This window comes from Notechis scutatus, chromosome 6, assembly GCF_049901735.1.
Source record: "Notechis scutatus isolate UNSWTSFEM ecotype Mainland chromosome 6, rNotScu1.2, whole genome shotgun sequence".
NCBI lineage: Eukaryota > Metazoa > Chordata > Lepidosauria > Squamata > Elapidae > Notechis > Notechis scutatus.
Genome location: NC_142014.1, coordinates 38,376,335 through 38,389,401, shown reverse-complemented (window position 1 = coordinate 38,389,401; position 13,067 = coordinate 38,376,335).

The window sequence follows — 13,067 nt, the reverse complement described above, 5'->3', positions numbered from 1 at the left end:
TCATGCACATGATGCCTGGGTGTCCATCCTGCAATAGCTTTAGAACTTTATGCTGTAGTCTCTCTGGGATTATGACTCTGTCTCCCCACAAGATGCATCCTTTTTGGGAGAAAAGTTCTGTCTGTCGGTTTTTGAAAGGCTTAAGGATGTCGTTGGGTTCGTTGTCAGGCCAACCTCTTTCCACCCAGCTGAGGACTCGTGCCAAGCAAGGATCCTTCTTAGTTTCCGAGGCGATGTCTCGTGCAGTCAGTGGTGGTGAAGGAAGAGTTTCTATTTGTAGCGCAGCTAGGGTTGGAGCTGGGTTGCTTATGACTTCCGGTAGCGGAGAACGGCTCAAAGCGTCAGCGTGGGGAATGGCTTTCCCGGGGCGGTGAAGTAGTTGGTAATTGTATGCAGCTAGAAACTCTGACCAACGGGTCATTCTGGGTGATAAAATGTGGGGAGTTGGTTTGTCTCCCGCTAAAATGCCAAGTAATGGTTTGTGATCGGTGATTATGGCAAAGGGTCTTCCGTATACATACTCATGGAATCGTTTGATAGCAGACACAATAGCGAGAGCCTCTTTATCGAGTTGGCTATAGTTTCTCTCGGTTTTAGATAAAGTTCTTGAAAAAAACGCAATAGGTGCCTCAGTACCGTTTGGCAGGACGTGGCTCAAGATGGCTCCTACTCCAAACGGTGAGGCGTCGCAGGTGACAGTTAAAGGTAAAGTCTCGTTATATTGCATCAATACAGCATCTGAAGTTAAAAGGTCTTTAACTTGCTGAAAGGCTCGTTCTTCCCGGTGTCCCCAGATCCAGGACGCCTTCTTGTCGAGGAGCCTATGCAGGGGTTCAGCAACGGTTGCTTTCTGGGGCAAGAAGATGTTGTAAAAATTAATGAGTCCCAGGAAGGCTTGGAGATCTGTTTTATTCCTAGGTCTTGGGGCGTTTTTTATGGCAGCTAGTTTTTTCTCAGTAGGGTGAATTCCCTATTTGTCAAGAAGGTACCCAAGGAATTCAACCCTCTCAGTACATAGTTGGCACTTGTCCTTCTTGACCTTCAGGCCAGCATCTTTGAATTTCTGGAGAACCATTCTGAGTCATTTTTCTAATAGGCTTCTAGTGGGGGCAGCTATCAAGACATCATCGAAGTAGGGCACGACCCCTGTTATGCCCTGTAACAGTCTCTCCATCAGACTTTGGAAAATGCCCGGTGCTACACTCACTCCGAATTGGAGTCTATTACACTTGAATGCACCCCTGTGCGTGACTATAGTCTGGGCTTCTGCAGTCTGTGCATCTACGGGCAGCTGATTGTACGCCTGGGCTAGGTCCAATTTTGCAAATATTTTTCCACCTCCCAAGGAGTGAAGAAGGTGTTGGACCACAGGTACGGGGTAAGCGCTCTGCTGAAGCGCGTGATTTAGGGTGGCCCGGTAGTCCCCACAAATTCTCAAGGATCCATCAGGTTTTATAGGGGTTACAATTGGGGTCTCCCATCGAGCGTGGTCAATCGGTTCCAACACGCCCTGGGCTATTAATTTGTCCAATTGTTCATCAATCTTTGGCTTGAGTGCAAATGGCACTCGACGAGGCTTAAGGCGAATGGACGCGACATCGGGGCTGAGATGAAACGATATGGGGGATCCTTTGTACTTGCCTAGTTTCTTGGTGAACACGTCCTGGAATTCCTGGACGAGGGCTGCTTCCCAGTCATCACTTCCGGTCTGGTGGATGCCTGCTAGTTCAATTCCTAGTGGCGCGAACCACTGCAAGCCTAGCAAGCTGGGCCGATCTCGATCGACGATGGTAAGAGGTAGAGTTGCAGTGTGGTCTTTGAAAGATACTTGGACGTGGCTGGTACCGGCAACTGGGATTCTGTTTCCTTGGTAGTCTTTTAATATGATTTTTTGAGTGCTGAGGTCCTGGCGGCGGATGTCAGGGATCAGCTGTTTGAGGGTTTTCCAAGAGACCATTGATAAGGATGACCGGAGTCGACCTCCATAACACATGGTTGATTCGCAATGGTGACCTTCACTCGGATTTTCCTTGCATCCAGGGATGAAGCGTGGCCGATGGTGATGGTTTGATGAGTCTCTTCTCATCTAGTTGAATTGGCGGGTGCTCTATTTCTGTAGTAGTGGCTCCATTGGTTGTTTAGGCGGTCCCGATTTATTGGTGGGGTGCCTGTTGTCTGCCGGAAATTATATTCTCTTCGTGTTGGGCTTGATCCTCGCTTGCTTCTGCAGACCTTTGCGATGTGGCCCCTCTTTCCACAGGAATGGCAGAGTGTGTCTAGGAATTTGCAGTCTGATCATGGGTGATTACCCCCGCATCCAGCGCATTACCGCGAAGGTTTAGGGTTCCGCTGTTCTCGCTGGTCGCGTTCTGACCTGAGGTGGTTGACCTCCTCTTCCTCACTTTCTGATGAGGATTCGAGGTCTTCATGGTGGGTGGTCATTATGTGCTTCTTGGAGAAAGGCGTAGTGTCACTGGTGAGTTGGCGGTGTGGTGCGTTCGCTTGGCGCATTCGAGCGGCTGATTTCCTGGTTGCTTCTGCTGCAGTAGCATCGGCGATGACATCAGCGAGGCCGATGTCCCCCTTCGCCATAATCTTGCTCTGGGTTGTAGGGTCTTCTAGGCCCAGAACAATTCGGTCTCTCATGGCTTCCTTGAGGTTTGCGAAGCCACAAAGTCCTCCCAGGTTCCTGAGATCAGCGATGAAGTCTCCAACACTCTCGCCTTTCTGTTGGTCCCTCTGGTAAAACTCGTGTCTTCTGATGAGTGTTGGCACTGCTGGTGTATAATGGGCCCGGAGAATCGGCACGAGGTTGTCCCAATCCATTGTCTTGACTTTGGCTGGTTTCACAAGTGCTTTTGCCATTTTAAAAACGGCGGGCCCGCAATGGGTCAGGAATACAGCTCGTTTCTTGCCAGGCGTAGCATCTTTTAGATTGTTGGTCTCCAGGAACATCTGGAACCTGTCCATATACGAGTCCCAGTCTTCGTTAGCCGGGTCAAATGGAGCGGGTGGTATGGCGCTGCTGGTCATTCTGTCGCTAGCTGGTGCGCTCTCAGCCACGTGCTCTGTTTGGTGCTCAGCAAGTGCTCAGTCAGCTCTATCGTCTCCGCATCCCATCCTCGTCGCCAGTGTTAGATCTGGAGGAGTGGGCGCAAGGAACGGAGACGAGGCATCGAATAGTGACTCAACTCTTTATTAGTGACTTCAGAAAAGGAACAGGCACTTGGGCAGCAGCAGCTCCTTTTATAGAGCTGGCTGCTGTCACAATGTCCAATGATTCAAGTTTGCCGCGCTGGAAGAGTCTAATCAGCAGCGACCCACTGTCAGCCAATCAGATTAGCCAGAGCTGGCCAATCACGATCTGCTAACTGCAGGCCAATCAGAAGTGCAGGATTACGAGCCTGCTGTGGAAGTAAAACTATTAGGATTCAAAACCAATGTGTTTGCTTAGTTCGTAACAAGATACATTTTTAATACTGTTCTATATAAGTATACTTTTATTTTGTTAATTGGTAAGCATAATAAAGATAGGAAAGTTTGAATTTCTTCCATTGCATTTCAAATTCCCAGAGGTTGTGGAAGGAGCTGCTGGCTGCTTGTGAAGGAAGCAGAGGGTGAGTAGAAAGAAGAAAGATAGCAGCTATATATATATATAACTATAAACCAAGAATACCAATAAGACATTTAGGGTAAGTACACTTGAGATTGTGATTTTATTTTATTTCAAAATGACAGGGTTAGTTCAGTGTAATACTTGTTTTACAGCTGTCTTTCACAGTACTCTTTTCAAACTTGGATACTGTCCTCTTTGTAAAAAAATTACCAGTCTACATGGACAGATTACCTATCTAGAATCTCTAGTCTGTGCTCTCTGAGCAGAAATTAGGTGCCCAATCCAGCCATCTATTGAGCTGCCATGCTACCAGCCCCCATTACCACAAAGATCCTACAGGAAAAGGGCAGTATGGATAACTGTGGGATCTGGCAGGGTGAGAGCTGTGGACCATAAACGCAAAGCTTTTGCTGTGTCCCAGCATAACAGAGACAGTGCCCTTGCTGACCTTAATAGGGACACTAAAGTGACAGGTCGAGGTAGTTGTGATAATGATAACTCAAGTAAGCCAGGGATCATGGTCCTAGAAGAAGAACTTACTTTGGAAAGGAGAAAGTGTGAATCGGGTATTATGCACCAGTCACACAAGAAGAGCAAGGCATCCAAAAAGAGAAGCCACCTTCTGGTTGGGGACTCAATTGTAAGGGATGTAAATTTAGGAAAGGTTACTGAGGTTTTGAAAGAGGTCAGGTGTCTACCAGGTGCTACTGCCAGCAGAAACAAGAAGCGTATTCTTAAGATAGTCAAGAATGCCAGCAAGGACTGTGATGTTGATGCTATTATACATCTTGGTACAAATGATCTGTCCCAGAAGGATGTACTTTCTGTTTAGAAAGACTTCCAGAGCTTGGGGTATGAACTTAGCAACATGGCCTGTAGGCTTATCTTTTCAGAGGTTCTACCAGTATACAAGGAACAAAAAGGGAAAGGGCAGCATGTAGCAGAGTTTAATGTGTGGCTAAAGGAGTGGTGTAAAAGGGAAGGCTTTGGTTTTATTAGTCATGATGTCTGCAGTGGTCCAATGAAAAACTGTACAAAAGAGATGGTGTGCATCCATTGAAGAAAGGGACTGAGTTACTTGGCATTCAATTCACAGATTTCCTGGCTAAACATTTAAACTGAACAGCGGGGACAGAGAATTAATGGATTCAGAACATTTCTGTCCCCAGCAATCTAAAATTAATAAGGATACCAGTGCATGCAAAATAGATGTTTGTGCAGGTAAGATTATCAACCTTGATGCCAAACAAACCAAGCATTTAATAGTGAGTGCCATATCATGTGCACTAATCAAACAGGTGGCAAGAAAGTAGGGACAGGCAGGCACAACACAGGTTATGGAGACAGTAAACACAGTGTCAGACATAAAGATCTCAAGTGCCTATATACAAATGCACAAAATCTGGGGAACAAACAGGTGAACTCAAACTACAAATACATGAAGGTAAATATGATATAGTTGGAATAACAGAAACTTGGTGGGATGAAACCCATGACTGGAACATACTGGTAGAAGGATACAAACTATTCAAAGAAAAACAGACCCCATAAAAGAGGAGGTGGAGTTGCACTGTACGTAAAGGACCACTATATTGCTACAGAAATGCATGAAACCAAAGATAAAAACCTCCTAAAATGCATATGGGTCAATATAAAAGAAAAAAAAAGAATGACATGGCCATAGGAGTATATTATAGGCCACCCAATCAAGCAGAAAAAATAGATGTCCTTTTTGCCAGCCAACTAACAAACATATGCAGGAAACACACAACAATAGTAATGGGAGACTTCAATTATCCTGATATCAATTGGAAAACTAATTCTGCACCAAGTGAGAAATCAAATAAGTTCCTAACCAACCTAGCTGACAACTTTGTTGTCCAAAAGGTAGAGGGTGAAACTAGAGGGACAGCCATAGTGGACTTAATTCTTACAAACAGAGAAGAAGTGATAGAGGGAGTTGAAACGGCAGGAACCTTGGGTGAGAGTGACCATATCATACTAGAATTCAACATAACACAAACACAAGCAACAGAACATAATGACACCAGAGTCTTGGATTTTAAAAGAGCTGATTTCAATAAACTCAGAGAGAACTTGGGAAAGATTCCATGGATGAAAATCCTAAAGGGGAAAACAACTCAAGAATCTTGGGAAACTCTAAAAAGTATGATCATAGAAGCCCAGACTAGCACAATACCACTGAGAAAGAAAAACAAGAAATCCAAGAAGAAACCAGCATGGCTGCACAAAGATCTCTCTGGCAAATTGAAAGAAAAAAAGGACAAGTACAAAAAAATGGAAAGAAGGACATACAATCTGCAAAGACAAAGTCAGGATAGCAAAGGTTCAGAACGAACAAAGACTTGCAACAAAAGTCAAAGATAATAAAAAAAGTTTCTTCCAACATATAAATAACAAGAACAAAATCAAGGAAACAGTCGGTCCACTAAAGAGAGAAGATGGCAAGGAAGTAACAGGCAACAGAGAGAAAGCAGAACTGCTTAACTCATTCTTTGCATCCGTCTTCACGCAAAAAGAAACTATAGCTCAACCCACCAAAAACATAACTGTAAAAGACAGACCAGAAATAAAAGTTAAAATAAGCAAAAGATAGTAAGAGAACACCTGCCTGATCTTGATGAAAACAAATCACCGGGGCCTGATGGATTACATTCCAGAGCTTTAAAAGAGCTGGCAGAAGTCATCTCAGAACCACTGTACCATATCTTTGAAAAATCCTGCAGCTACCAGAGGACTGGAAAAGAGCTGATGTGGTTTCCATCTTCAAAAAAGGGGGGGAAAACAGACCCAGGAAACTATAGACTAATCAGCCTAACATCATAGTAGACCAGCAAAATACTGTGGACATAATGTATTTAGATTTCAGCAAGGCATTTGACAAAGTAGACTACAACCTACTTCTTAGTAAGCTAGAAAAAAGTGGAATATATAGCACCACCACTAGATGGACTTGCAACTGGCTGGCAAACTGTACTCAATGAGTAGTCCTTAATGGGTCTATGTCTACATGGAGGAAAGTAAGCAGTGGGGTGCCACAAGGTTCCGTCTTAGGCCCAGTACTCTTCAAAATCTTCATTAACGACTTAGATGAGGGAATAGAAGGGGAACTTACCAAATTTGCAGATGATACTAAGCTGGCAGGAATAGCTAACACCCAAGAAGATAGGCTCAAGATCCAGATGGATCTTGACAGACTAGAACACTGGGCCATATCTAACAAAGTGAAATTCAATGTAGAGAAAAGTAAAGTCCTATACTTAGGCGAAGAAAACCAAAAGTACACATATAGACTGGGTGAAACCAGGCTCAATAGCAGTAACCATGAGAGGGATCTTGGAGTCCTAGTGGACAACCAGCTAAATATGAGCCAGAAGTGTGCAGCAGCAGCCAAAAAAGCTAATGCAATCCTAAGTTGTATTAACAGAGGGATACAATGAAGATCAAGGGAAGTACTAATACCACTCTATAAAGCCTTAGTAAGACCACACATAGAGTACTGCATCCAGTTTTGGTCACCACATTATAAAAAAGATGTTGAGACTCTAGAAAAAGTACAGAGAAGAGCAACCAGGATGATTAGGGGACTGGAGACTAAAACATATGAAGAACGGTTGCAGGAACTGGGCTTGGCTAGTCTAGTAAAGAGAAGGACTAGGGGAGACATGATAGCCATCTTCCAATATTTGAGGGGCTGCCACAGGGAGGAAGGGGTCAAGCTATTTTCTAAAGTGCCTGTAGGCCAGACAAGGAATAATGGATGGAAACTGAACAAGGAGAGATTTAACCTGGAAATAAGAAGAAACTTTCTGACAGTGAGAACAATCAACCAATGGAACAGCTTGCCCTCAGAAGTTGTGGGAGTGCCATCATTTGAGACTTTCAAGAAGAGATTGGACTGCCATTTGTCAGAAATAGTGTAGGGTCTCCCGCTTGGGCGGGGGTTGGACTATATGACCTACAAAGTCCCTTCCAACTCTGATTATCTGTTATCTGTTATATATTTTTAACTTTCTTTTGAGAATTAAAAACCTATTTTGATTTAATAAATCATACAGATTCTTAGGAATCTGTAAATATTATGTTAATATTAATATTATGATAAATATAATATAAATAGATATTATATGTAATTTAAAATATTTATGTTTACATAGACTGTCAAGCTATTTAATAACTAATTAAATAGCTTGACAATCTATGTCAATAAAACTATTTCTGTGCAGTGTTTCTCTTTGATAATTTGGGCTTAATCATGCAATAACAAGGCAATTTCTTCTTGCCTTCACAACCTTTGTAGACAAATTTTAAAAATGCATCCAATTGGTTCATTCAATTCATCATTTCAGACTGACTCATTAATTTTTTTTCCTCATTGGAAAGAGATTCTGCATTTAGTGACTGTGTTATACAATCTACAGCAAATTAGAAAGAATTTCCCACTCTCAGAAGGGCAGCACTGTAGTTCATCACTAGATGTATCTGTGCATTGAGAACCTCATTTTTAAGATGCTAAAAGTGTTTTCAATTATTAGTGTAGTAAAGCTTTTAGCACCATTTCCCTTTGTTCAGAATTAAAGATTTTTAAAAAAGCAGTTCCACTTGCCAAGTTCTAAGAAGCAGACAGTCACATAAAAACTAAATAAGACTATAAATTAAGATTAAAAGGCACATGTAAGATTAAAAGGCACATGTAATATGTTCTTATCAATAATTACTTAACCAAAGCCATTTTTGACAATAATCACCTTCAGATGGTGCTATAAAATTAGATTGCCTACCCAATCCACAAAAAAACAAGCCAGACAAATAATGATATCCCAATCCTCATCAGAGAAACTGTTGAGCATGAACAGAAATGTCCAAACGCCATCTTATTTGGTCTAGAGGACATCAATGATAATGATGACATCACAACTGTCCGAAACATCATCAGTTATTATCAAGCATCAACCATCTCCCCTGATGAAATACTTGACATTTCCCACATTGGCCGAGAGCTCAAAAACAGAGACGGCTCTGTGGCCCACACTTCTGCAGGGTCATTTGCAAAAATGAATCAAGCAAAGTAAATTCATTTACACTATAAATTCACTCACCAAAACCAACACCAACCATAAGAACCTCCGTTGTCACCCTGGCCTAACCATACAGCAATGTGCCCACTCCCGTGTACTCCGCACTGAACTCAAAAAAAGTCTAGACAATGGAGAGAAGGACTTGTACATTGACTACCATGCTGACTGTATCAAAAGTAAGTCACACAACCTGCAACTCAGCTTTAACCTTCAACCACAACCCTATCTCAACCAATCCACCATCAACCAAGACTAGGCATGCACGTCCCTAACTACCTCAATTCCAACTACTGCTGGCCTTAAATGCAAGCTACTCAATGCAAGAAGCCTTGCAAATAAAATACCTGAATTTCTCCTCTTACTAAATATGGCTAAATTCGACATCATATTTGTCTGTGAAACATGGCTCAATGCATCTCTCCCTGACTCCATTACCACAGTAAGAGACTATCATGTTTACTGATCAGATCGTGAAATTCATAGAGGAGGTGGTGTTGCTATCTTCTATAAAAAGTCCTTACATCTAAAAAACATCCAAGTTACCCAGGAGCTTGCTCTTCCTGAGACCATCTGTGAACTATCCTTAAATATCACATTTTGATTCTTACTGTGTTACAGAGCACCTGATTATGACATCAAACATGTAAACAAGCTAAATACACTACTAACATGGGTAGCATCCGGCCCACACGCTTTTATCTTTCTTGGTGACTTCAATCTACCTCATATTGACTGGACCCTAAATGAATGTACAACTGAACCCATACATGCAACCTTCTACAATGCTGTAACAAACCTGGGACTGGAACAACTAATAACCAACAATACTAGACTAAACAACTGCCTCGATCTCATCTTCTGCAATAGTTTGAATTTAATTTACAGAATGCAAATTAAAGAACCCTTTTCCAACAGTGACCACAACATGCTTGACTTTTGTCTCAACATACGCCCACACAAAAATCATCACAATGACGCAATCCCCAATTATAACTTCAAAAAAGGCAACTATGATCTTATAGACAACGATCTCTCATCCCTTGATTGGCAATCTCTATTCACTGGATGCAATACTATTGAAGACCATTACAACATATTTTTACTTGAAGTCAAAAGAGTCATCAAACTATATGTACCAACAACAACTCCCCAAACAAAACAAAAAAACAGATTACCCATAACAATATGGAAACTTCAATCCAAAAAGAGATCACTCTGGCAGAAAAACAAATCTGGTCATGTTGCCAATTTCAAAAGCCGATACAAAAATTTATGCCACCAGATAAAGACTGAATGCACCAATTATCACATTAAACAAGAGGAAAACCTTCTATGCACCAATTCCACCCGCGCTTTCTACAATTTTGTAAACAACGAACTAAAAGACTCAAGGTCCATCCCACCCCTGATAGGACCTAATGGTAAAGACTGCAACGATGACACCATTAAAGCCAACATCTTTAACACATTCTTTGGCTCAGTATTTGTAAACAGCAATGGATCATGCCCAGTATTTCCTAGCCGAACCACAGACAACTACAATGATCTAATACATATCGATTTTACAGAAGACAATGTTGAAAAAGCACTACGCAATCTAAAACCATCTCTATCTATTGGACCAGATGGAATATGTGCCTAGTTCTTAAAAAAGCTATCCACTGCCATAGCCAAACCTCTAAGCATAATATTTGAAAAATCTTTCAGGACCAGCTCCTTGCCTAACCTATGGTCACAAGCCATGGTCGTCCCCATCTTCAAAAAGGGAGACCCCAGCCTAGTTGAAAATTACAGACCAATCTCCTTATGCTGCATCACCTGTAAAGTCATGGAATCAATTATTAACCAATCCATTATCCTCCACTTAGAGACAAACAACCTACTCTCCAATAAACAATTTGGTTTCAGGAAAAAACTATCCTGTAATCTGCAACTCTTACACTGCAAAAACATATGGACTACACAACTCGACCAGGGCAAAGCAATAGACGCAATCTACATAGACTTCTGTAAAGCCTTTGATTCAGTGGTACATGTCAAACTACTCCTAAAAGTAAAATCTTATGGTATCTCTGGACAACTGCATAACTGGATAGAAGCATTCCTGTCAAACAGACAACAAATGGTCAAAATTGGGAGTGTCCTATCAAATTCTGTACCTGTCAATAGTGGTGTCCCCCAAGGCAGTGTTCTAGGACCAACTCTATTCATACTTTACATAAATGACCTCTGTGATCATATTAAGAGCAACTGTGTTCTCTTCGCTGATGATGTAAAGCTGTTCAATACCACAGACAATACTGCTACCCTTCAAAAAGATCTTGACTATGTATCAGAATGGTGAAACAAATGGCAACTTCAAATCTCAACAAATAAATGCTCTGTCTTACATATTGGCAAAAAAAATCAGAAAATTAAATACAGGCTGAATAGTCAAGATCTTGTTGATGATCCAAGCTCTGTAAAGGACCTTGGAATACTCATCTCTAATGATCTAAGTGCTAGAGCCCACTGTAACTACATAGCCAAAAAGGCATTAAGAGTTGTTAACCTAATCCTACGTAGCTTTTTCTCTGGTAATATCACACTACTAACTAGAGCATACAAAACATTTGCTAGACCTATACTCGAATACAGCTCATCAATCTGGAACCCACATTACGTATCTGATATTAGCACAGTTGAGAAAGTCCAGAAATATTTCACAAGAAGAGTTCTCCACTCCTCTACTCGTTGTAGAATATCTTATGCCACCAGACTTGAAATTCTAGACCTAGAAAACCTTGAATTACGCCGTCTTTGGTTTGATCTAAGTATGGTATATAAAATCATACATTGCAATGTCCTACCTGTCAATGAATACTTCAGCTTCAGCCATAACAACACAAGAGCACACAATAGATACAAACTCAAGGTTAACCGCACCAAACTTTATTGCAGGAAATACGACTTCAGCAACAGAGTTGTCAGTGTCTGGAATACTTTATCTGACTCTGTGGTTTCTTCCCTAAACCCCAAAAACTTTAACCTTAGACTGTCTACTATTGACCTCACCCCTTTCCTAAGAGGTCTGTGAGGGGCGTGCATAAGCGCACCAATGTGCCTATCGTCCCTGTCCTATTGTTTCTTTTATTTTTCTTATATGTACCCATTTCATGTATTCATAACTATGTATATACTTATACCTATTATCTTGTAAGTGATTGACAAATCAAATCAAAGAAATAAAAAAAAAATACATTTTTCTTTCTTGGCATGGTGTTACTTCAAGGTAGTTGAAGAGAGATCAAGTCTGCTTTTGATGTACATTCAGTGTTTGCCAAGTTTAGCCAATAAATGTTAAAGACACTATAAATACTCAGAAGACTATTACTAGACTGTGCCCTCCTTTATGTATTGTAACCTAGGTTTATGCTGCCAGCCCATGTTGTATACTTAATTACCGTTTCTCCAGAGTTCCTGATCCAAAGTGGGTGAGAGATAGATATTTTTCAACTAGGGCCTAGTCTAGGCCAAGAAAGGATGGCTGGTCCAAAGTCATCCAGCTGGCTTTGGTGCCTAAGGAAAGACAAAAAATCTGGGACATTCTGCTCTCACTGCATGATCTTAATGTCAGCTCTGGAATTAATTGCTGCCATAGAGTTGAAGAATGTGGGAGGGAGTGATGTAATTTAATAGCTTTTAGTAGACAAAAAGTGACTTTTCTGACCTCTGACACTTAACCGCTTCACCACAGTAGTGGCAGCATAGCCTTTCATGGTGAACTGTCAAAATGAGTCAGATGGAGATTTTGGTATGATGATTCAAGCCCAATTTCTTCTATACTTATCATATTTTGATACCCTTCTCCCATGGATGCCAGTGCCCATTAATATTTATGCACTTTGATATATGAAGTTATGAAGATAATACAATTTGCTGACTGATAGCTTATTTCTCTATCAGAAACTCACATCTTTCAACTTCTCTTTTGATGAACAGAAAAACAGTTGCAATAAGGTTTCAGATTCTGCAAAGCCAGAAAGTCCATTGTGAAATGCTTTTGAATCTCTCTGTTAAGCTTTTCATTGCCAAGATTAAGTTGAAGCCAATTAAACCAACACACAAGAATTTAGGAACATCTAATAAGTTATTATTGGAGAAAAAGAAGCCATTTTGAAAGAATTCCACTGACCGAAGTGAATAAAAAAGTCCTATTTGCAATTAAATCAACAGGTTCAACAACTGTCTCTTTTAACTCGGAAGTTGATTTTCACCCATCTCTTTATTCTGGCAACAGGTAGGTTTGATATTGGGTTGTTTTCTTCAGATCATGTCAGAAAATTTCCCAATTTCTATAGTTTTAGCAACAT